Source organism: Octodon degus, unplaced genomic scaffold (genome assembly GCF_000260255.1).
Source record: "Octodon degus isolate 3935 unplaced genomic scaffold, OctDeg1.0 scaffold00065, whole genome shotgun sequence".
Classification (NCBI taxonomy): Eukaryota; Metazoa; Chordata; class Mammalia; order Rodentia; family Octodontidae; genus Octodon; species Octodon degus.
The window spans coordinates 6,372,398-6,397,681 of NW_004524641.1; the positions used below are offsets into that span (position 1 = coordinate 6,372,398).

At 44.6% G+C, this 25,284-nt stretch overlaps 1 pseudogene; it reads right to left on the reverse strand.

The window, feature by feature from the left end:
- Positions 1-813: 813 nt before the first annotated feature.
- Positions 814-7,553, reverse strand: LOC101587203 (annotated as a pseudogene).
- Positions 7,554-25,284: the final 17,731 nt, after the last annotated feature.

A 25,284-nucleotide genomic window follows, 5' to 3' on the forward strand; every position in this document is an offset into this window, starting at 1 on the left:
GAAGTGGGAGGACCACTGTGAGCGTGAGGCCAGCCTGGGCTGCAGAATGTTTGAGGCCAGCCTGCAGTACACAGCGAGACCCTGTCTCAAATAAATATAATGATGATGATGATGATGATGATGATGATGATGATGATGATAAAAGGACTTAGGGTATGCTATTTTTTTTTTTTTTGCTCAAGTACTGATATTTTTGTATATAAAGATTTATATATAGAACAGTTACCATGAAAAGTGAAAAAAGATCTCTCCCCCACAATGAAAGTATTAAAACTAAGTTAAAATACATAAAGTACTTAGTACTCCACACAGCATAAAACCTGACAAATCAAAGTTTACATGTTCCAGTTGACTGTGAGTGAAAATGCAAAGCAGGCTTTAAAACCAATAGAATGTCCACTATTTACCATTTGTAATTGGGGGAACACCTAAATCCTTAAGTAAAAAACACAAATGAAGTGAAAGCTTTTAAACTGGTACACACTGTTCGCAGCCATATTTCAAGTTTGGAAATACATACATGCAAGCAGCAATACGAAAGTATTCATGAAGAATGCATAATCTCTGAAAATTATGAAAACATCCCTGTTACCAATACATTGCTAAATACAAAACTGACTACCATATTTGTTAACGTCTATATAGCGAGAGAAGTTCATTTTCAAAACAGATAAAATTCAGTCTTTAGGTGTGAATGGTGTGAATGACAGTCTTTTTTTTTTTTAAATTTCTTAGTTGTTTGGGATCCATAAGCATGCACAAAATTTTGAATAAGAGGGTCTGCCAAGGAACTGGGTGTCTCTAGGTGTCCAGTTAGGCCAGAGCTGGGAAGGCCTCCGGGTCATCCACATCCGGGGCAGAGCACTCGACTTGTCAGTCCTGCTGCCGCAGCTCGGACGCCCTCCTCCCCCACGCGCCCTTGTCCACTTCGCCCTCCCTTACTACCATGTCTGGGGCGGCCAAGGTCTCCAAAGTTGATCTCCAGCTGAGACGCAATATTATTTGCAGGCTTCCAGAAGTGATGCTTCATCATGGAGTCTTCAGCGTGAACCTCTTCACTCTTTGATTTATGAAGAACAAATCCCTTCTTCCACTGCCCATCGGCAGTGGTTTGGTTTCTGGACATTAAATACTACTTTCGCCCAGTCTTTATTTTGGATCGCCTTTCACTCATCCAAAGTCATCTCTTTTGGACCCTCTTTCTTAACCTCCTCAACTTTGTTCTCTTTATTTTTAGGGTCTGCCACCTTCAGGTGTTTCCTCAGTCACATTTGATTGATCCAAGTCAGTTAATTTGCCTTGGACAGTTCCCCAGTGGTGAGATCCGCTGCCTCCTTGATTGTCCTCATGCTTCAGGCCACTGCAATGTGAAGAAGATCCATTGCTTCCGCTCTGCCTATCAAATTCACGCTTGCCACCAGTATCAAACCCATCTCCTCTGCTCATGCCACGGCCACGGCCACCTCCTCTTCCAAGGGCACCACGCCCTCAGATAGGCTGGTCAATAAGGGGTCTATCAACTGAAAATTCTCCTCCTTATCCCCTTTTTTTAAAAAATGAAATTATTCATTTTAATGAGAAAAAAAGATAAAATAACAATGAAACAGTTTTAAAACAGGTTAGTAGGACATTTACAGTAATTAATACATTGCATATTATTGTCTTCATAGTAGTTATTCAGAGGACAAGATGCAGACATGTTATCTTGTCTAAACAATATTAGTACAAAGTTTTATTCTCAGTGTACTAAGAGAAAGTAGCTGTATATCTATCCTAACTCTCTTCTGTATACATATATATTTTTTTTCTTCCTTTTTTTTTTTCACAACAAATCTGTCCTTTACACTTTTGTGAAGCACATGACACTAGGTTGCCTAGAAGCTGATAGCTAACCTTAACCAGACAGGATGCTCATCTCAGGAGTGAGGTCGCTTGTTTGCTTTAGGCCCTGGGCCACGTCCCACCTGCACGTATTTGATCCATTTCCTCGCTTCATGGCTCCCAAAATATCCTCCTTTTTTTTTTTTTTTTTTTTTTGTTGTTGTTGTTGTTGTTGTTCTCAGAGATAGGTGTTCTTCTGCAGTTAGAGAAGCTGTATTTGGAGAAGTCTTTAAAGGACCTTTTCATTCTTGAAACCAGTCTAAAGATTGTAGGTACTTGAATTCAGCAAAATAACCCAAAAGAGTCCAATAGTCCGTAATAGTAGTGAGTTATCAACACAACTGGCAAATGTCCAAAGTCATTGACTTGAACATTTTACAGCTCAGCATATTAATATAGCTTTACTTTTTATACCTCATGATTACACTTTTCTGCTGGATGGTTAAGACCAAGTTAAAGCAAGACTTACATAACTAAGAATGTAACTTTTGTATCTGACAAGGTCAGTCAAATCCCCTCAGGATTTACACTGGAACCATGTATAGCAGTTTGTAATCTTTTGTCAGTGTCAGCCATATGGATGAGTCACAGCCATTGCTTGACCAATTTTCTCTCTGTGAAAACCTGAGAGAATTTTTTCTCTCTAGGTGACTCTCCTCCTTAGGCACACTATACATCATTGTTCACTTTCCTCTGTAACCCCATAATCTCTTGGATCAGGATATTGGGGATGCCACTAAGTTACTAGATGTTACAGCACAGGTTCTCTTATGTCCTGAGTCCTCACTGACCTTGAAGTTCTAGGGCAAAAATATTGGCTATCCTTGTAGCTTTCTATTTCTCTAACTTTTGGTCTGCAAACTTTAGTTGTTAAACATCCAGAGGAGAAGCTTAATGATATTATTACCCTGGAACAGAAGCAGTTGAGTTGAACATCACTATCTGTCTCAATATCAAACACCTTAGATATAACATGGGACTGCTGTTTTCTAGCAACCATGAATATTCTAAAATTTAAATCCCTATAGAATGTGAAAAAACAATTAGACATTTTTACACAGAAATTTAGAAATCAAACCATATACAACATTGTAGCAGGACAATCCTATGACATTTTTTTTTCTTGTCTCTTGTTTTCTTTTATTATCTTTTAAAAAATTAAAGAGAGCATAGCAATAATTGGTATGACATTAGAAGCAGTATGCATTTGGAAGGCCAAAATGACAAGTAGTTCAAGCATGGTTTTAGTATTACACATCGCTATCCTCAGTGTAGTTGTTTAGTTCACAGATATCAGCATATAGGGTTAGTCAGGGTGAGAATTCTACCCACTAACCACTGTTTTCAAAAAGCTGATAGAGACTCTTAGGAACATTTCCTTAACCATCTTGTTTAAATAAATGTATGGTTTGGTCCCTGCCATATTTTCTAATTTTTCTCCTTTCTCTCTCTTTGTTGTTTAAACCTTAAGTTCTTGCTTTCAATTTAACTGTGTTATACCTTTCAATTTTTATTTCTTCTTTTGAGTTCTTATACTAGGGCACCCTTTTCTTTCTCTCTTTATGTATTTTTTAGGGAAGGGTCTACAGGGTGTTCAGGGTCTCACTAGTAGATCGGACTCATAGTGATCCGCCTGTTTACAGCCTCCCAAGAGCTGGGATTACAGGCAGGCACCTGTTGTCTCAGTGCACCCCGGGGGCAGGGCCAGCATGGCAGGTCCAGGGTCCCTGCACTTGCTTGCGAGTGCTTTAATCCTCTGAGCTATTTGGCCAGCCCAAGGGCAGCCTTTTCTTTTCTTTTTAAATTATATGCATTTTACTGAATTACTTTTCATTTTATTTTATTTATTTTTTTCTGGTGGAACTGGGGATTGAACTTTTTTTTTTTCAAAACTGGGGATTGAACTCAGACCCTTGCACTTGCCAGGGAAGTGCTTATTCTACTGAGCCATCTCTCCGGGCCCAGCCTTTTCTTCAAGTGGTTTTTCAAATCTTTCACAAGGTGGTCGCCGTTCCAGTCTCTTATGCATTATTTTCCCTTCTTCCTGAAGTTGTTGATCGGATCTTCTTCCAACATGCCTTATTCCTTCTTTCTTCAGCACCACGGTGGCTGCACCTCCTTTTTCTTGTCTGCCACACCGACGTTTGGTGGCAGTGGGGTCTTACGGTCCTTCTGGGCTCCTTGCCCACCACGCTGGAGTTGGTCTGAGCCATGGCGTGAGCTCTTGACGCTGGGGCCCCATTTTTTCTTGTTCTCTGCTGCCTTCAGCATCTCCAAAGGGTCTGATTCGTCATCAAATAATTGGTTGAATCGGTTGGTGACCACGCAGCTGAAGCCTTCCAGTAGGTGCCCAGGGGTGATGGTGGCTGGGCAGTGCGGTGCATTCCTCCACGGATCGCAGCGGGCTGCGCCAAGCCAAGAACATCAGCTATTCCCATAAGACCAGGGGATGCTATTTTAACACTTCCTCCCTCAGCAGAAGTAAGATTTATAATTGCTTTTGTTATTAAAATGCAAATGTGCAAAATGTGTGACTGATTAGCTGTATGACACAACACTTCCTCCCCAGTTCTGCTTATCCCAGACAAACACATGCTTTTCTCTCTGCTTTGCTTTCTTTTCTTTTTTCTTTTGGCAGGACTAGAGATTGAACCCAGGACATTTGCACTGAACTATATTCCCAGGCCCTTTTAATTTTTTATCTTGGTTTTGCTTTGCTTTGGTTTGGTATTCACTTTCTTCCTGACTTTCTCTTTCTTCTTTCTTTCTTTCTTTCTTTCTTTCTTTCTTTCTTTCTTTCTTTCTTTCTTTCTCTTTCTTTCTTTCTTTCTCTCTTTCTTTCTTCTTTTTTCTTTCTTTGAGATAGGGTCTCACTGTACAGTTCAGGCTGGCTTTGAACTCACTTTGTAGCCCAGGCAGCAATTGTCCTGCCTCAGCCTCCTAAATGCTAGGATTACAGGTGTGTGCCACCATACCTGGCCTTTTTATTTGTTTGTTTCTTTATTTTAATCCTGACCTGTCCTGCTGTGCCAGCCCCGTCCCCAGGGCACACGGAGATGGCGACTGAGACTGGGCATGGTGTTGTGCGCCCATAATCCCAGTGCTTGGGAGGCTGAAAAACAGGGAGGATCGCTACAGATCTAATCTGTGTAGTGAGACCCTGTAGACCCTCTACGAAATACATTTAAAAAAAAAATCCTGAGACAGGATCTCACCTAATTGTCCAGACTAGGCTTGAACTTGCAGTCTGTCTGTCTCAGCCTCCCAAAGGGCTGGCCTTGCGGGCCTGTGGCACCATGCCCCGTCAGTGCACTGCTTTTACCTCGTTAAGAAAACCTTGACCTGTGAGTACTGTATGGTAGCTAATGGCAGCCAGGCTGTCTCCCCCAGCTCTCTGACCAATGTCACCATCTCAACAAAGCTGCTCTGACTATCTCGTGTAAAACTGCGACACTGCCCCAGCCTCCACACTCGACTGTTTTTCACAGCACATGTCACCTAATAATCTATGAATTTATGGATTATTTTTATTGTTTATGAGCTGTCTTTTTCTACTAGAAGGGAAGCTCCATGAAAGCAAAACTGCCTGTGTTGTTCACTTGAATGTTTTTAAAACTTTTTTAAAAAAATTTTATTTATTTGGTACAGGGCCTCACTACTCAGCTCGGACTTGTAATGATCCTCCAGTCTCAGCCTCCCCAGCACTGGGATTATAGGCATGCATCACCACACCCAGTTTCAGAGCCAGCATGGCATGAGGTACTGGGGATTGAACCTGGGTCCTTGCACTTGCCAGGTAGGCGCTTAGACTGCCAAGCTATCTTCCTAGCCCATTCACTTAAGTGTTTTAGTGCCAGAAACATGCCTGATTATAGCAGGCACACAGTAAACGCTTGTTGAATGGACATCTGTGTGTCTGTGTTTTCCAATCTTCTTTTGTTTGTAGAATACTACCAACCCCAGCCAGGTGTGAGGACATACTCCTGTAATCCTAGAATTCAGAGGCCAAGGCAGGAAGATCACTATGAGTTCAGAGTCAGCCTGGGCTATGTAGTGAGTTCAAGGCCAACCTGAACTTTATAGAGAGACCTTCCCACCAAAAAAAGAATACTGCGGACCTTTCAGAATCCTGAGGTACATTTCTTAAAGGCAAAACTCTTTTCTTTCTTTCTTTCTATCTTTCTTTCTTTTTTTTTTTTTTTTTTTTTTTTTTTTTAGAGAAGGGTCTACAGGGTGTTCAGGGTCTCACTACTAGATTGGACTCATCATGATCTGTCTGTTTACAGCCTCCCAACAGCTGGGATTACAGGCGTGTGCCACCATGCCCAGTCTCCATTGCTGTCTCAGCACGCCCAGGGAAGCAGGGCAGCACGGCAGGCCTGGGGATCGAACCCAGCCCGTTAAAGATAGGATATTGCTGAATTGCCCAGGCTGGGATTTTAATTTGTAATCCTCCTGCTTCATTTTGCCACAGTGCTAAGATTACAGGCGTGTGTCACCACACCTTATTTCTTCTAGCAATTTTTAGAAGATGCAGAGTCACCTTTCACCTTTGTGGAGGGTATAAAGTCAGAGCTCTCCCTGTTTCTAGAAAGTGAAGTCAACGTGTTGTTTGAGAAGCATTCAGTCTTGGGCACCGGGTCTCGGCTGTCTGTGGGGCTCTCCCCGGAGGAAGGTGTGCAGTATTCCCAGTAGAGTTGCCACCTGGCTGGGACAGTCCTGGCAGCAGTGCTTCCTTACGGTTCATGAATCTTACTAGCAAAGGATCACCTGAGTTTGGCAAAGGAACTACTATAATTTGAGGGTTTTTTTTTCCCCCTCTCAGTCCAATGAAGATCATTAAAAGCACTTCCATCTATAGCTCAGGGCTGTAGCCAGTTCCTGTGACCTGATGACCAAAGATTTTTTTGCTGTTTTTTTTTTGAAACAGGGTCTCAAAATGTAGTTCAGGCTGGCACTAAACTCACTATGTAGCCTAGGCTGGCCTCCAACTCATGGCAATCCTCCTGCCTCAGCCTCCTGAGTGCTGGGGTTTCAGGTGTGTACTACCACATCCAAAAGATTTTTAAAAAGCAGTCATTTGTACAGTAGAGCTGAGCCCAGTATTTTCAGAGTATTTCTGCATCTGAGCACTCATGTGCGGACAACAGAGGAACCCACTGTCTTCTCTTCCTGTCGGTGACTCAGTCACGGGAGACGGGTCTTGTCCTTTAGCTAAGCCCCGAGTCTCCGCTAGACACTTCCCTTCCCTTCTGAGTCAGAGCCCCAGGCTCTCCCTCGCGGTTCCTACATCCTTGCTGCGGTCCCTACCATCACCCTCCCTCATGCTGGTCCCTCTGCCTCTCCCCACCTGCACATCAAGACAGACCACAGCTTTGCCTGGACAGGCACAGCATAAGGAATTCCCTCCTAGCGGCTCTAAGAACTACATTAAACTGCTCCCTGAAGAATTCCGTCAGCCTGCTGTGTAATGGTTTTCTCTGGCTTAGTTGACCTCCACTGCTGACGGAATGAACACTGCGGCAGTCTGGTTCGACCCTTTCCCCTTCCACTTTCTGTGGCCCCTTCCCTGGCTTTTAGTCTGAGACCTGCCTCTGTCCCTTCATGTATGCTGTTTCTTACCCACTCACCCATCCATTTATGAAACACATACTGAACTTCTTCCATGTCATGGGTCGTATTTGGGGTCCTGGGGACATGAGCTTGGCAACTTGGGTTACACCCTGCTCCTTCTGCCTCCATCCAAGGCCATCCAAGTCATACTACGCCTTCAGGGACTAATTCAACCCTCAGCTTCCCAAAGGTTGCTAGGCTCAGGTGAGTATACTGGAGAACAGCAAAGACTTGGAGTTAGGAATTAAATATACATGGGTTGGAATTTGCTTTCTTTCATTTTGTTCTATTTTGGGGGACTGGGTAGCCCAGGCTGGCATTGAGCTTGAGGTGATCCTCTTGCCTCAGCCTCGAGGGCTGATATTGCAGGTGTGTGCCACAATGCTTAGCTATGTGGAACACAAAGTAGCTGTGGAACATGGGGCAGGTTCCCTAATCTTCTTAAGCCTCTTATCTGTAAAACAGAGATCAAAGGCGCCTTAAAGCTTTTGTTGTGAGAACAGAAATAATAATTAATAGTGATATTGCTACTATCTCTGAAAACATATTGCAGAATAAGTGATAAATATAAATAGGTAAATTTATGTATCAATGTGTATAGTGACAGTCACTTAAGAACGAGTGAATATAATTTGTGATGCTTTTACATGTCTTGTGAAACACCTTCCTGCTCCATAGCACTTATCAAGTGTGTGGTGAACAAACGCACAATCTCATCACCTTCCTCCTGCATCTCCAGGTGCTCAGGGAGGCCGGCTTCCGGCTGTCCTTTCCACTGCCCTTCTCCTAGTACAGACAAACCCTTCCTGTGGTCTGAAAGCCACCCCGATAGAAGCAGAGATGCCTTAGTATGATCTGACAGGGGGAGAGAAAAATGTTTACAATATGCAGGGCCCTTGAATTTCCCGCTAGTGTTAAGTTGCCATGGCTTCAGTCCAGTCTGTGAAAGATGGAATTAAAAGTAAATCTGAAGTCTCACAACATGGTCCTCTCTATTACAGGTGCTGCGGTGCATCAAAATTGTCTGTGTGAGGTTCACTGAAATTGGTAGATTCAGTCCCTGCAGAGGACCTAAGGAAATGGGGTGGTGAGAATTAGGGTCACACATCCCAATGGGGTCAAGAAGGGGAACCGGAAATCTGCTTTCCTGCCTTGACATCTTGCTAGCTGGAGCTGGAGGGAAATGTTTTTCTGCACTCATTGAACAGCTTGCTCACAAATCGTGGCGCTTACTGCATTTAATGAGAAGAGACATGCTTTTTATGTATTTTAATTAAATTTCACTCCACCCATTCTGGGTTGTGCAGAACACCTTTTGAGAACCCTTGAAACTATAGCACATTCTAGGTGAATGTTCACTCTCTTCCGCAAGGGCCATGGTCACTGCTTTCCTGTCGGGAGCCTGTTTGTACCTCCCTGGCAACATTTCAGAATATTCCAAGAAAACTATCACGTGGCACAAACTACCCAATCTCACACAGTTAGTCATCAGTAGGTAACTAAGACCCTGTCTACTAGGCATAATCTTTAGGTGCTATATCTGGTTTTTTAAATATAATTTTTATAATGTATTTTATTTTTTAGAGTTATTTATTTTGCATTTTTTAGGGAAGGGTCTACAGGGTGTTCAGGGTCTCATTACTAGATCAAGCTCAGAGTGATCCACCTGTTTACAGTCTCCCAAGAGCTGGATTATAGGCCCATGCCCCCATACCCAGTCTCAATTGCCATCTCAATGTACTCCAGGGGGAAGGCTGGCAAGGCATGTGGGGGGGGGCTATCAAATCTCAGCCCCCATGTCTGTCTAAACAGGCGCTTTAATCCGCTGAGCTATCTGGCCTGCCCTCGTATCTGTTTAGAATAAATAGGTGTTGTGGGTTTCAAATCAGATTCCTATTTCCACAGAAGCTCTCATGTGATCTCATCTGGTTCTTAGATGAGCCTGAGCCCAGGGCACAGGGCACAGGGCACAATGATCATCATTTTATAGTAAAGAAAGACAGAGGTTAGCTGACTCACCCAAGGTCGCAGAGCCTTGAAGCAGCACAGGTAGTACAAGGAACCTAGCAGCAGTCAGGTGTGGCGGTACACACAGGTGATCCAGCCCTTGGAGGCTGAGGTAGGAGAACTGCTGCATAGTGAGACGGTCTCAAAAATTAAGAAACAAAAACAAAAGGAAAGAATCACATTACTATCAGGATGATTACTACATTGACTCCTTGACGTTAATCTCTGATTTCCTCTGTGCTAAGTTGTATAAAAAGACTTCAGTTCATTCATGCCCTGAGCTACTTCTGTCTACTCCGAGCTACAGATCAAGGTCCTTGGCTTTCACAGGAGTGGGCTGGGCTGGGAACCTGGCCTGGCCTTCCTGGCCCCTGTCCTAGTTTTCCTCAGGCCAGGCCTGGGTGGGATGGGTTGAACCAGAGGCCTTTCTACATTTCATGTTTTTCTGGTTTCTAAAACTGAGAGTGGCAAGCAGCCCCTGCAGCAGGAGTATTTATTCCAGGCAGGGAGTTTCCTGCCAGTCTCAAGTGGGAGGATCAGCCTGGAGGGCATTCCTACTGCCAGCCCAGGATCATCCCAGAAAGTTTTCAAGCCATATCACAGTTGGTAGTCCAGGCGTGTCTGGGTCTGAATATTAGATCAGAACGCAAATGCATTTCATTTAGAAACATTCTTAAAGTAGAGAGGCACACACATTTGTCCCGGGGAGTTTGCTCTTGGCTTGGGTGCAGGAGGGAGTGGCCATGACCACATAGGCCTCAAGGCACATTGGATCAGCAGTGGGGCACAGTGAGCCTTCTTTATCAGACATCTCTAGCCGTGGGTCTTTGTTTGAATTAATTTCTTTCTCTCTGTCTCTCTCTCTGTCTCTCTCTCTGTCTCTGTCTCTCTGTCTCTGTCTCTCTCTGTCTCTATCTCTCTCTCTGTCTCTCTCTGTCTCTCTCTGTCTCTCTGTCTCTCTGTCTCTCTCTGTCTCTCTCTGTCTCTCTCTCTCTGTCTCTCTCTCTCTCTCTGTCTCTCTCTCTCTCTCTGTCTCTCTCTCTCTCTCTCTCTCTCTTTTGGGGAGGTGTCACTATGTACTTCAGGCTGGCCTTGAACTCACAGCAATCCTGCCTCAGCCTCCCAAGTGCTGGCATTAAAGGTATGCACCATTATGCACAGCTTGCTTGAATTTCTGAGACAGACAGAGAGAGACAGAGAGACGGACAAAGACAGATACAGAACCCCACATTCCAAGTAAGGAAGCTTCTTTAGGTTGGAGGCACCGATGTTGCATGACAGGAGGATTTTCATTGCACAAGAAGATACAAAATCCCCAGGGCTGGTGAGATAGCTCAGTGGAATAAGTGCCTGCTTAAGCAAGTGCAGGGACAGGGGTTCGATCCCCAGCACTTCATGCCACATCGGCCCTGCTCTCAGGTCACTGAGCCAGCCACTGAGTTGGGCATAGTGGTGCATTCCTATATTCCCAGCACTGGGGAGGCTGAAAACAGGAGGATCTCTATGAGTCTGAGCTGCGTAGTGAGACCCTATACCAAAAAAAAAGCCCCTGGTTCCTCCCTGGTGGGAGCTCATCCATACTGCTCACCTGCCTTAACTATGGCTGTTCCAAGGGCAAGGGCCTGAGTTTTGAAAGCCCACGAATCAGAGGGTGGTGTGGGGTGGGATGGGGGGACTCAGAGCCACTCAGCTGCTCATCGGAGAAGGCAGAGCAGCTTCACCCTCCCTTTGGTCCCCTCCTGTCCTAGGGGCAGCAGATTCCTAAAGCGGCATGGGGAGGCTGTCTTGAAAGCCCCTGCTAGGCTGTAAGCTCATGCTTTCTTCCCACATAAGCTCCAAGACATCTGGGGAGAGGGAGAGAGACAGACGGAAAGAGGGGTGGAGGCAGGGAGACAGTCCTGCTTAGAACGAGCCAAGAGTGCAACAGAAACTCCAGCGTGCCAGAGGAAGGCAGGCAGATGGCCAAGAAGCTCTGAGCAGGAGCTCAGCAGCAGGGCAGGCCCCTCTCCCAGCAGGCCACTGGCCTAGAAACTTCAGAGGGGCTCACCAGTTGCCTAAGCAACCAGGGGTGTCCAAATCCCAGAGAGGGCCGTGTGTGAGCTCCGGGCTCCAAGAGGGGCCTTGCTTATTCTTTCTTAACTGTGAGGTGAGCAGTTGGGGCTTTGGAGGTCTGAGCCCCCCTCCTGCCCCCCAGCTAGCACTGTCGCTGGCCTTGGTGTGACCAGGAATGGATTGTGTCATGTACACAAGCAGCTGCGTGCCTCTCCAGCTCCCCTGCATGTGAAATCATATTTGTTATTGTATCCCGCCCCTTGCAGCATAGATGTGACTTAGTTTTACAATTGTCCTTTGCCAGCTGGACAAAGGAGATCACAGCACCTCGGTCTCCTCCCCAGAGTCTCCCAATCTCAATTCCTGAGCCCCCAGCACCTGTGTTTTCCCCTCTCCCATCCCAGAGTGAAAGAAACTGCTATCATGACACTGCCAGTGTCACGTCCCCCATGTCCAAGGATTCTCAGGCTCTGGCAGAGGAGGAGGCTTTGTGTCCACCAGCTGTGGAGTCCACGTGTGGAGAGGGGACGGAGGGCCCCACACACCGCTTCTGCCACCGTGGCACCTCCTCTCTTTTCAGCCGCTTCCTTTCTCTCCCTGTGTTCCCAAGCCTTCTGACTTGATTTCCTGGCTCCCAGAAACCTCTGGTGTGAGAACAGGCAGAGGAATCTCCTGGGGTGTGCTTGGAAGGAAGGGAGTGAGCTCGGGGTTGGATAACTTCCATGAGCGGAATCTACAGCAGAGGTTCTTAGCCCTGCAGCTCAATAGAGTCATCTGGGAGCTGTTAAAAAAAATTGTGCCGCCCCGGCACAGGCCCAGAGATTCAGCTCAATGGGCCTGAACAAAGGTTTTTTTTGTTTTTGCTTGGAAACAATTTTTTGATAAAGGTAAAAATTTGTAAAAAAAATTCCCAGGTGATTCTGGAATGGGAACTGCTGAGGTCAAGGTGCATGGCTTGTGTTCCAGCACAGAGGACGCCCTGGGGCCACAGAATGGGCCCCAGGCCTTGCTGGTCTGCAGGAGGCCTCAGTGCAAGCCACCAGGCAGCTGTGCTTGTCCCTCTTCATCCACCAGATGTGCCCTGAAGTTGCTCTTGAGGGAGGTGGTCCAGGATGACAGGAACCCAGTGCCATGCACCATGACAGGAAGGGAGCTTTGGGGAAGTTAGCGAAGAGAAAAAGGTTCCAGGGCCTGGGGAAGGGGGCTGGCTGATTTCTTTCTGCACATCTAAAATAAAACCCTGAGGAGGGGTGGGACAGAGACAAAGAGAGAGAAGAAAGAGAAGTGAAACAGCAGACAGAATCGCAAATGAAAATGAGAGGATCCAGAAAGATGAAAACCACACACGCACCTGGGCTCTCAAAGTCTTATGAGGTTGGGCTTTGGTCTCAGTTACAAGTGGCCTTCCTTGGAAATTTGTCCCCAATCTCTGAATAGCTATAGATCGAGCAGCTGCTTTGAGACCGTTATTTCAGTGTCCCCAAGGGAAGATATTTTGGGGCTTAGTCCTTGCCAGCAATAAGAAGCCAAGGGAAAAGGAGAAACACTACAGAATTTCCAAAAATATTTTGATAGCAATGCAAAACTGCAGAAGCTTAAAGAAAACTTAGAGTACACTCTGATGTTAAGGAAACATAGTGGACTGAGCCTGTATTTTGGATTATAGATAAATTGTTTCCCCATGTTGTTGCACCTCTGACATGTGGGTGCATGTATATAATGCACTGGTGTGTGCATATACTTTTACATATGTGTACTTTTATTTGTAATATGTATTTTTAGTGTTATGAATTGTATACATGGAATAGGTAAGTAGCAGTACATTTTGAACCAGGCCAGTGTGGTGGCTCATACTTGTAATCCCAGCACTTGGGAGGCTAAGGCAGGAGGATCATTGCAAGTTCAAGACCAGCCTTGGCTATAAAGTGAGCTCAAGGCCAGCCTGAACTGTATAGTGAGACCAAAACAAACAAACAACAACAACAAAACTGAACCAAAAAATAAAAAAGCTTGGGGTGCTGGAGGCATAGGTTAATGGTAGGGTACTTGTCTAGGTTTCAAGGCTCTGGTTTTACATATTATCATTTTGCCTATTTTGGAAAATGAAAAGGATGACATCACATAAGACTGACAGGAAAATTAAGCAGGGAAGGCTTCAGTTGATGACTTGAAGTTGGACTACACATCTTAGGCATCAAATACGACCTTGCCTGGCTGTGGTTTTGGGGGCAGCCCTAGCTTATTACCTTACTTGGGGACCTTTTGTGAGCCTGGCTGGGGAGTGATTTGCTCCCCGGAAAGCTTGCTGTTCCCCTGTTCTTCCCTCCACCGATGCCCAGGTCTCTTGAGCAGCTAAGGAAAACCTCTTTAATGTGTCCGAGGCTTGGTGGTTAAAGGGCTTTGCTCCTCTCCCAGCAGTCTGGCAATAAGACTATTTTATGAGTTCTCATGTTTAATTAGTATAAGCTATAACTTGTTGTTCCATAATATTTTATGTGTTATAATATGCTCATTTTCTCAACTAACACCCAAGGGCAGGGTTTCACAGGCTACAATTTTATAAATAAAATAAAATAATGTTAATTATACCTTGGAGGCTGGCAGATGTGGATTTTAAGAATGATTGTACTCTAAGGCTATTCCTCAGTCCTGCGTGTTATATGGATCTCTGCCCATCCATCAACCTGTCCAGGCAGCCAAATCTGTGGAATCAGTTTTGGATGAAAGTGACTGCAAGTTGCAAAGCTTTGCTTTTCATATAACATGGGACCAAGTAATAAACATTTCTGTGATGGAAAATTGAAGTACAGGGTCCAAAGGAGTGAGATTTTCTTAGTCATCATAATGTGTGAGCCCTGGGAAGGATGGGCAATGGCTACTGAGAAGAACATGGGCTGTAGCAACTGAGTCAAAATTGCGTCTTAGAGTATGGAAGAGGGGCCAAGGAGATGACCCAGTAGAATAAGGGCTTGCCTGGCAAGTGCAGGGGCCTGAGTTCAAACCCCAGTTCTGCAAAATAAATAAATAAATAAATAAATAAATAAATAAAAAATGGAAGAAAAAAAAACCCTCAGCCTAGTGGTTCTTTTTAAAGCTTTCATTGTGATGAGGAAAAGAAATTTTATATATATATATATATAATTTTTTTTTCCTGGAACCCGGAATTGAAAACTCAGGCCCTTGCACTTGCCAGGGAAGTGCTTATTCCACTGATCCATCTCCAGGCCCAAGATATTACATACAGAAAATATTTTCATGCACATAATTGCAACTTCAGAAATTTGTTTTGTATTTTGTATTTTTAAAATTGACATCAGTAACATGTACCCTTCCCAAAGCAGAGTTTTAAGTTCATCTCACTACTAAATTTAAGATGGAGTTTAATTTGCAAGGTGAAGTTGAATGCTAATTGATAATGATAATTAAGATTTTACAGTGCCTCACGATTTATAAAAAAATAAATTTGTTGCTTGCTCACTTAATTTTCACAACCTAGAGAGCACAGCAGGCAAGTTTTATTGGTTTTATGGGTGGAGAACTGGCTCAGAAAAAGTTAAGGATCTTTCTCCAAGACATAAAACTGGTATGTAAAGAAATTAAATCTGACACCAACCCATACTGTTGTTTAACCACTAATTGATTAGCTGGTAAGGACTGAAAAAGTCAATGAGGGCTGGCCAAATGGCTCAGCAGATTAAAGTACCTGCAAGCAGGCACAGGGGCCAGGAGTTCAATCCCCAGGCCTGCTGTGCCGGGCCCCCCACCTCCCGCTGAGACAGCAATTGAGACTGGATGTGGCGTGCGCCGTAATCCTAGCTCTTGGGAGGCTGTAAACAGGCGATTCACTATGAGTCTGATCTAGTAGTGAGACCCTGAACACCCTGTAGATCCTTCCCTAAAATACAAAAAAAAGAAAAAGCCAATGAATTATGCATAGGTGTCTTGGATCATATGGTTTCTTATTAAAATTTTAACTTTCAGGGTTCTCTAAGGGCAATCTCAGGTGAGAGACAAATTCGAGCTTCCTGGGTTCCTGGTCTCTCTGACCCAATGGATCAGCACTGCTGGCTCATGTAGATGTAGCCCTGGTCCCCAATAGTGAAAGGGCCCTGGAAAGATTCTTTCCTCTTCGCTTAGTCCAGCCCAGCTGTGACAACATTGGACCCTTTCAAACTCTGCTCATCACCCTGGTAAACTCAGAAAGAAATGACAGAGTTATGTAAATGGATTATCTATGGAACACAGATGTTCAAATTCTTATGAATTGTCACTGAACTGCAGTTGGGACAGAGTCGCTGGGCTTCTAGGATTCACCACACCAGGGCCTGCCTGACTTTCATCCTGTCAGCAGTGGCAGGAGGATGGACACCAAGGTACTCAAATACCAGCCCCATAGCTCAGCAGACTAAAGCACCTGCTTAGGCAGGTGCAGGGACCAGGTTCAGTCCCTGGCTTGCTAGCCCTGCCCCCGGGGCACCCTGAGACAGTGATTGAGACAGGGCGTGGTGGTGCACACCTGTAATCCCAGTGTTTGGGAGACTGAAAACAGGAGAATCCCTATGAATCTGATCTACGTAGTGAGACCTTGTAGACCCTGCACTAAATACATTAAAAAAAAAAAAATCAAATACCAGCCTGGATGGATTCCCAGTGTTCAGATATTCACCTCTGTCTCTTGTTATTTATTTTTTGGGTCACTATGCATCTCTAACTTATAGTGATCCTCCTGTCCCAGCCTCCCCAGTACTGGGATTACAGGTGTGTACCACCACACCTAGACTTGGTGACCAGCTCAGTGCACCCAGGGGCGGGGCCAACACAGCATGTGGTGCCAGGTCCCCACGCTTGCCTAAGCAGGCGCTTAGTCTGCTGAGCTATCTCACTGGCTCTCTCCTGTTATTTTAAGTGTGAGTTGCTGTTCCTCTGGCTCTTTGGACCTGTTGGATTCCAGAGGGGATGCCATTTGGTGTTTTGGCTTTGTGGGAAGAGAGTAATAAGGTAGGTGCTGGGCTGGAAGCTGGGGCCAAGGCATACCTCCAGACCCCTGTGTGACAGTGGCAAGACCAGTGCTTTTCTGATCTGTTTCCTCATGTGGGAGTAAATGGATTAAGCTGGACCTACACAGACTCTCCTTCCTCGGCTCTGAGCCTTTCTCTGTGACCAGCACCTGGGAAGCCCAGGCTGAGGCCAGGAGCGTGGAGCCATCTCTTACAGGTACAGGTACCTCCACAAAGGTGTGGTGTGGACCTGGAGCCCAGAAAGGCAGATTCTCCAAAGACCCAGGGGGCAAGAACACTCTTTTCAGGCCCAGAGATGCAAACACCAGGGACAAGCAGGATTAATAACTTAAAAGAATGCAGACCTGTAGAGAAGGCTTGACAGATGATGCCCAGACGGGACTGTTTTCTGCTAGGATATAAACTTCTCAGGGTGGGATTTTTGCTCGGTTTAATGATGGATCCCACACTTAGGCACACCATTCAAGCTTGGTGAATGATGAATGAGCACTTTAAACTTGTGATAAGATAAATGAGCAACACAATATTAATTTATCTAAAATTGCATTCACCCTAAAATTACATCTGGGCTGTAGTGGTGCATCTAGAATCACTAGCCAGGCTACTGTGCATAGCAGGAAAATGGTTTGACCTTACCTTCTTTTTGCTTTGTTTGAGACAGGGCCTCACTGTGTAGTTTAGGCTGGTTGCATTAGCCTTAACTTCTACAACTTTCACTCTCTCTAATTTGAGCTTGACCTGTGGGATTGTTAAATCGGACACTGATACTGTACCCATTATCAGATAATCAGTATCCCTAGATCCTCTTTAATGCAGTTCAGTCATTAAGATGTAATGGGCCCCTACTGCAAGATAACACAATCAGGTGACTTGCTTGCATGGAACTGAGGGAGGTTAACGTGTGGCGGGTGTGCCAATAAGTAAGAACAGTGTTAAACTGAGAAGAAAGGAGAAAAAGTGGAGACAATGGCCAAGTCTCCATGGGTGCCACTCTGGGATAATCAGGAATGTGCTCAGATCCACTCACAAATATTCGGCCTGTGCTCTACTTTGAAAACAGACTATGGAAATCAAATTCATCAACATTGCTTCACATATAATAACTGCAGTCAGGGGTTTTTTAAAAAAAAAAAAGCCGGAAAAAAAAAAAAAAAAAAACCAAAGACAGTAATAGGGTTAGAAAAAAAGAGAGAAAATGGGCAGATCTAGCATGGCTTGCTCTGGACCTCTTGGGAGCTCCAAGCAGTTTGGCCAGGCCCCACCCACCTCTGAGGCTGGGCTGCCTTCTGGCTTCTACAGACAGGTTCAGGCGTCTCCTTCTGGCTCATCTCCTCTACAGAATCTAATTCCACAACCTGATGATTTGGCTCCTTTGCTTAATTCCTACATTAATAACTTTGTCTTTTCTTTCTTTCATTTCCCATTTCTCCCAGCATCCATTCTGTCTGTGCCTGTGTCTTACGAAATGTGCCCCTGGCACTTCTGTGCTGTTGGGCCACAGACCAGGACCCTTCCCGAGGGTCTTATAGGCTTATGTAACAGGGGTTTGGAAGTGATCTTTGTCCTCTAAGCAGTCACAACCAAGCAAACGGAGACAGGCAAATACTGGATAGCTAAGTAAAGCAAATGACTAGGACAGTATAAGTCATGGGGAACATACATAAAATGCATAACACATAGGAAATTGGGTTAGTCATTTTTATGTTTTTATCTTTTTTTGTTTTATATATTTGGCACAGGGTCTCACTGTGCAGCTTGGACTCATAGTGATCCTCCCACTTTCAGCCTCCCCTGCACTGGGATTATAGGAATGCGCCACCACGCCCAGTCTTGGTGGCCTGCTCAGCGCACCCAGAGGCAGGGCTGGTGCAGCCTGTGGTGCTGAGGATCACACCCAGGTCCCTGTGCTTGCCTAAGCAGGTGTTAAGTCTACTAAGTTATCTCACTGGGTTAGTCCCTTTTTTTTGCAGAACCAGGGATTGAACTCAAGCCCTTGCACTTGCCACGGAAGTGCTTATTCCACTGAGCCATTTCCCCACCCCCCAGGTTAGTCATTTTTAATAGAGATAGTAAAAAAGGTGTAGCAGATATGATGTATTTATGATGTGTTCATTCCCTTGTCAAGGGATAATGAAGGACATGGGTGTGTTGGATGCTGTCATGGGGAGAAGGTGCTTGTGCATGTGGGTATGCATCTAAACACTCAGTACAGAATAGCTATTGCAGAAGAGGCAGCCATGGTGCAGGCAAGGGACAGCAGCTTCAGCTGGGGAGGAGGTGGACTTGAGTGAGATGGGCTGGAGGCCTGGGTGGGACATCATTGTTGCCACACAACCAGGATTTGGTCAGATCACTGATGCCTCAAGGTAAATCACAGTCACTGAAAAAAAAAAAAAAAAAAAAAAAAACCCAAACAAAAACCTACATTTCCCTAGCCAGTACTTGCCGTAGTAGCACTTTCGGAATCCTACACAAACTCTTCCCACCTGGTATTTAGTTGGCAGTTCCAGAGGCCACAGCTCTTAACCTTTTGAGGCTCACATCCTCCCTTGTGAACTCGATGAAGCAGAACCTCTTTCCAGAAAAATCAACACATCCATTCCATGAGTTGTATACAGCTTTCGTGAGTACACGGACTCTTCACCCACAGTGGGACTCCAAGGGGGCCATGGTCCCCGGGCTATTTGTGGAGCTCACTTATAGTCCCAGGGTCAGGGAGACTGAGATAGTAGGATTGCTGCAAGTTTGAGGTCATCTTGGGCTACATAGTGAGTTCAACTCCAGCCTGAACTGCCACAGTGAGAACCTATTGCAAAATAATGGAGGAGCGGGGGGGATTCCTGATGTAGGCATTCTCTGAAGTGCAGAGACTACTGGTGTTTGGAGCTACCTCGAAGGCTCACGGAGCCAGAGCCTTGAGAAATTGGGAGCTTTAGAAGCAGACGTCTGTGTGTTTTCTCTGGAGCCCTTCACACTACAGTGCTGCTGCAGCTGATCTGCAGCACTGTAAGGGCCAGTTTTGGTGCTAACACAGTGCATCTTGTGTTGTACACACACACCTGCATGTACACACACACACACACACACACACACACACAGCGCCAGAATGAGGGATGTACTTGTGCGAGTCTGTATTTTTAAAAATTTCACTGGTGACTCTGCTGCCTGTGACTTGTCCCTGCCCCCAGCGCCTCAGGATGTCATTTTCCCACGTCCGCTCTGTCCTTCATGCAGAGACTCCTGCAGGCCCATGGACTCGCCCAGACAGATCCATGTCCTGGCCCAGAGCCCAGCCTCAGTGCAAGCCAGGACAGCCCTGCCACTCCTCCCACCCGTGGGGATGCCAGGCTGGAGAGCAGAACAGGTCCCCCACAAGGAAACTCTAGAAAGCAGGCAGTGAGAGGTGCTGAAGAAAACATTTCCGGAGCAGTTACTCTGCACAGAGTCAGAGCTGTGGTCTCGCCCAGCTAAGGGGAGGACTGTTCTGGAGTGTGTGAATGTCGGGTGGCTCTGCGGTGTAGCTTTGCAGTCTGCGCGGTGGCCTCCAGGCGTAGTGACGGGGGTGGTATGGAAGCCAGTTCTCTCACTAGTTTTTAGAGCTTTGAGCATGGAAAGGTCTCTCCCTGAGGACCAAAGCTGGGTGCCCAGGAGACACACTGAGTACAGTCCCTCTCTTAGCAGCTCCCTTTACTCCAGGCAACATAGGTCCTTCCCCAACCAGCACGCTTTGCTCACCAGGAAGGCAACCAGGTGGATTTGAAGACAGCTCTGCATGGCTGGAGGAATGGCCACATACTAGAGGCATAGCTCAACCCGGTTCGGGGACCTCAGGACCTCCCAGGCTGACTGTGGACAGCTCTTCACCTCTGTCTGGGTACTGGGTCAGGCGCTTCAGAAATAAACTGAGCATGACCAAGGAGATATTCTAGGGAATGTGTGGGGAAGGGAGCCTCCTGATGCCCTTGATTCACCACGCAAAATCAGACTGTGTTTACATCTGTTAAGACAGCTGTTTTCAAAGAGATGGAAGACATGTTGGTGAGGGTGTAGAGGAAAGAGAACCCTGGTACACTGTTGATGGGGTTGTAGATTAATACTGGAAAGCAGTAATGAGAATCCTTAGAAAATTAAAAATACAGCCGGGGATAGTGACACAAGCCTGTAATCCCAGGTGTCTGGGAGGCTGAAGCAGAAAGGTCAAAAGTTTGAGTCCATTCTGGCCAATTTAACAACCTAGTAAAACCATCTCACAATAAAAAAGAAAAAGAAGGGTTGGGGATGTAGCTAATAACCAAGGCCTTGGTTTTCATCCCCAGTACTGCAAAGAAACAAACAAAAACTACCATGTTGCTTTTTGGGAGGCATTTTCTGCTGCTATAATAGAATACTGGAGACTGGACACTTAGAAACAAAGTTTATTTGGCTTGCAGTTCTGGAGGCTGGAAATTTAAAGAGAATGGCATCAGCACCTAGTAGGGTGAGAAACTATTTTATTTTATTTGGTATTGGGAATCAAACTCAGGACCTTATGCTTATCAGGAGGTGCTTTGCCACTGAGCTATATCCCAGGCCCAACAACCTTTTTTTCTGTATTTAGGATAGGGTATACAGGGTCTCACTGTGTAGATTGGACTCATAGTGATCCTCCTGTTTACAGACTCCCAGGTGCAGGATTATAGGTATGTGCCACCACGCCCAGTCTCAATTGCCATCTCAGCGAGCCCCAGGGGTGGGGCCTGAACGGCAAGCCGGGGATCAAACTCCCAGCCCCTGCATCTGCCTAAGCAGGCGCTTTAATCCGCTGAGCTATTTGGCCAGCCCTTTTATTTTTTATTTTATTTTATTTTATTTTATTATTTTTTTGAGGCAGGGTCTCACTATGTAGTTTAAACTGGTAACAATTCTGCCTCTGCCTCCTGAATGCTGGGACTACAGCTAAGTGCCATCACACCTGTCTTTATGAGGACCTGCTTGCTATGTCAAATCATAGCAGCAGGATAAACAAGCCCTCAAAGATAGAGAAAATTAGGACAAACTCATCCTCTGGATCAGAAGCCCACTTTAGCAATAATAAATCCACTCCCACAATAATGGCATTAATCCTAATCATCTCTTGATGCTGTCACAATGGTAATTAACTTCCAGCATGAGGCAACACTGAAACCACATGTGATCCAGCAATCCCACCACTGGGTGCACAGCCAGTGAAGTGTCACAGAGATACCCACACTTCTGCACTCATTTGGCTAAGACACATCAGCATCCATCCACCACAGAAAGCATAGAGAAAAGATGGAACACACGAACACAATGGGAAACCACTCAGCCTTAAAAAGGACATCCCCAGGCTTGGTGGTGCATGCCTGTGATCCCAGCACTTGGGAGGCTGAGGCGGGAGGATTGCTGTTTGAGGCCAGCCTGGTCTACAGAGTGACACCCTGTCTCAAAAAACCAAACCAAACCACAACAAAGAAAACAGTGTATTGGGCCTGAGGGTGTAGCTCAGTCGTAGAACACTTGGCTTCTATGCCCGAGACCCTGAGTTTGATCGCCAGCACCGCACACAACAAAACCACACCATACTGCATACCATAAATCTATTACAGTCTCAGTCAATTGAAAAAAGAAGCAAATTATTTCTACCAAACGTGAACCAGGCTAAGCCAACTTCTTACCTCAACTTTTCCTTTTTTAAAATTTTACTTGTTTTTGTTTGCTTGTTTGTTTGTTTGTTTTGGTGGAACCGGGGATTGAACTCAGGCCCTTGCACTTGCCAGGCAAACTTACTGAGCTGTCTCCCTGGCCCTTGTTTTTTCTTTAATGTGAAGCTTTTGCTGCCTTAAATATTTTCATTAAAAAGACTAAACAAGCCAGGCATGGTGTTACATACCTGTAATCCTAGCACTTGGGAGGCTGAGGCAAGAAGGTTGCTGGGAGTTTGAGGTCAGCCTGCGCTACATAAGTGAGTTCAAGGCCAGCCTACACTGAGACCCTGTCTCTAACACCCCTCCCCAAAAAAGCATATAATAGTAATCAAATTTTTACATAAAATGATATAAAGAAAAAGACTAAAAGGTCTCATGGCTGCCAAAGTTCTTGGCAATCTTCCAAGTTTAAAAATTTTTTAAAAATTTTGAAGCAATCATGATTTTGTTGTTGTTTTTGAGACAGAGGCTCATTACGTAGCCCAGGCTGGCCTCGGACTTGTAGCAGTTCTCCTGCCTTGGCATCTCAGGTGCTGGCATCACAGGCATGAGCCACCACGCCTGGCTCCCAATTTTGATTTTTGCCTTTTTTATTTTCTCACTGCCACTGCCACCTCCTCTGATTTTGACCTTTTTGCAACAGTAAAGTGAGAACTAGATTTAGAATCAGAAAATTCACTCAGATTTATTCTACGGTTTTAGTCACAGGATTTCACTTAGTCCTTTTTACTTAAATGATCTTCTGCGGAATTTGAAATCCATAATGGTGAATGCAACCATGAAAATAAGCACTGACATTTGCAGAGTTTAAAAATAAATTAGGAATATATGCAGTGTATTATTTGTTGAAACTGTACTTTTGATTTGATTTGAAACTGTCTCATTGCTATATGTTTATCAATAAAACTTTGAAAAGAAAAATAAATAAATAAATAAATAAATAAATAAATTAGGGCCCCAAAACCCATGACACAGTCTAAATATGAGGAAAACATCAAATAAACCCAAATGTAGACACGTTCCACAAAATACCAGTGCCTTAGAAGAGCGAAGGTTGTAGAGAAACAGGCAGAGATTCCGAACATGAGGCCCAAACACAGTGAATGTGGTGCCCTACAGGAGATCCTAGACCAAATCTCGAGGAAAAACTGCCAAAATTTGGAGAAAGTTTGGAGTTTAGTAGAAATACATTGTTAGCTTCTTAGCCTTGACAAATGCAACAGGTCAGCAGAAGATGCTAACACTAATGGGGTGACTGGCCCTAAGGCCTGCTGCGGGAAAGGGGCTCCTTTGGAGGTGTGACTCAGTGCTACGAGCTGGATGGTCCAGGCAAACGGACCCATCACGCTGGGGAAGCCGGGATGATACAGATGGGAGCTCTCTATTGTCTTGCTTTTTACCATTTTGGGTACTGGGAATTGTTTTAGTAGATGGTAAACAGGCTTTAAAATGTTTAGACTTCTTTCTATTCCACTGCTTTATCCATGGGTTTTACATACTTTCAAAACATTTATCTCGAAGCCTGTGTTCATACATTCTTAGCTCCTCCTAAAGAGTTACCACAATTAAACAGTCAGTGTTAAGAGCCTCTAAACCAGGCATAGTGGCACAGGCCCAAATCTCATCATTTGGGAGGCTGAGGCAGGAGGGCTGCCCTGAGACCCTGTCTCAAAAATCAAATATGAAAAGGACTTTTTTTTGGTACTGGAAATTGAACTCAGGACCTCATATTTGACAGGCTGGCACTCACCCCCAGGGTGCACTGAGACCACAATTGAGACTGGGTATGGTGGTGCACATCTTTAATCTCAGCACTGGGGAGGCTTAAAACAGGAAGATCACTATGAGTCCAAGCTGTGTGAAGAGACCCTATACCAAATATATAAAAAGAAAAGAATGTTAGATATCACCTCAAGTCATGTTTAATTGTATATTTTGTTAAGGGATACTTTTAAAGAAAAATTTAAATTATGTTTTTTATTCAAATATAAAATGAGTTTGTATCACCTGACTCTTAATAGACATTTGGATTTTTTGATAAAGACAAAGGAAATTTAAAATACTTTTATCTTTTACTGTTATTAAAGTATTGAATATAAAGCCTTCATTGAGTTATTGTTCATTCCACGAAATCCCTTTTCTTCTAGGCCCATGATTCACAATTATAAAGTTTAACTTCTGTAGAGAAAATAGTAGTAGATTTTGTAGGAAATTGATGATTAGAAAAGGAGTCAGTATGTATTCTCATCTGCCTCAGTGAGGTGAAATAACTTTGGGGCCTAACAAGAAATATCAGCTGAGGGAAGAATGAACCAACTACTTGGATGCTGGGATAAAGTACAATGAAAAGACAGACTATGCACGTACAGACAAAGAATCCAGAAGTCAGGCATGTGTGGCTTAGGGATGCACTACTTAACTCGATTAAACATTGATTTTGATATCAAAGTGTGGGACAGTTAGGAATGGATGGGTTATAAAGCTCCAGTGATCAATATTAGGACCAATTTTATTCATTTTATATGTCAGTGACTTGGAAGAAGGGACATGCAGTAAGCTTGTTATACAAAACAAGAGGGAGTGACAGTAGACACAAAGAAGGAATGAAATGACTGCAGTAGACTAGGCACATAAGCACTTAAGTGGCTTATTCAGTTCAGTTGAAGGAAATATGAAGTAGAAAGATTACCTCCCAGGAATGTGAGGCGGGAACATTCAAGATAAAGCAAAAAAGGAAATAAACCCAAGAGATGAGTAACTAAGCATGCTACAAACAAAATCATTCAAATGAGCAAGGCAAAAATATTGACTATAAAATTTAAATAAATATCTTGGTATGTATTAATGAAAGAAAACAACTCACTGAAGTACATATAATTAGAGCACAATGAAGGACACACGTTTTTATGGCTAATAGAATACTTTGGTTATGGGTAGTCTATCACAAAAGAAATTTCTCAAACTTGGTGGAGTCACCTGATTTATCATTTATTATATTTTATAATTTA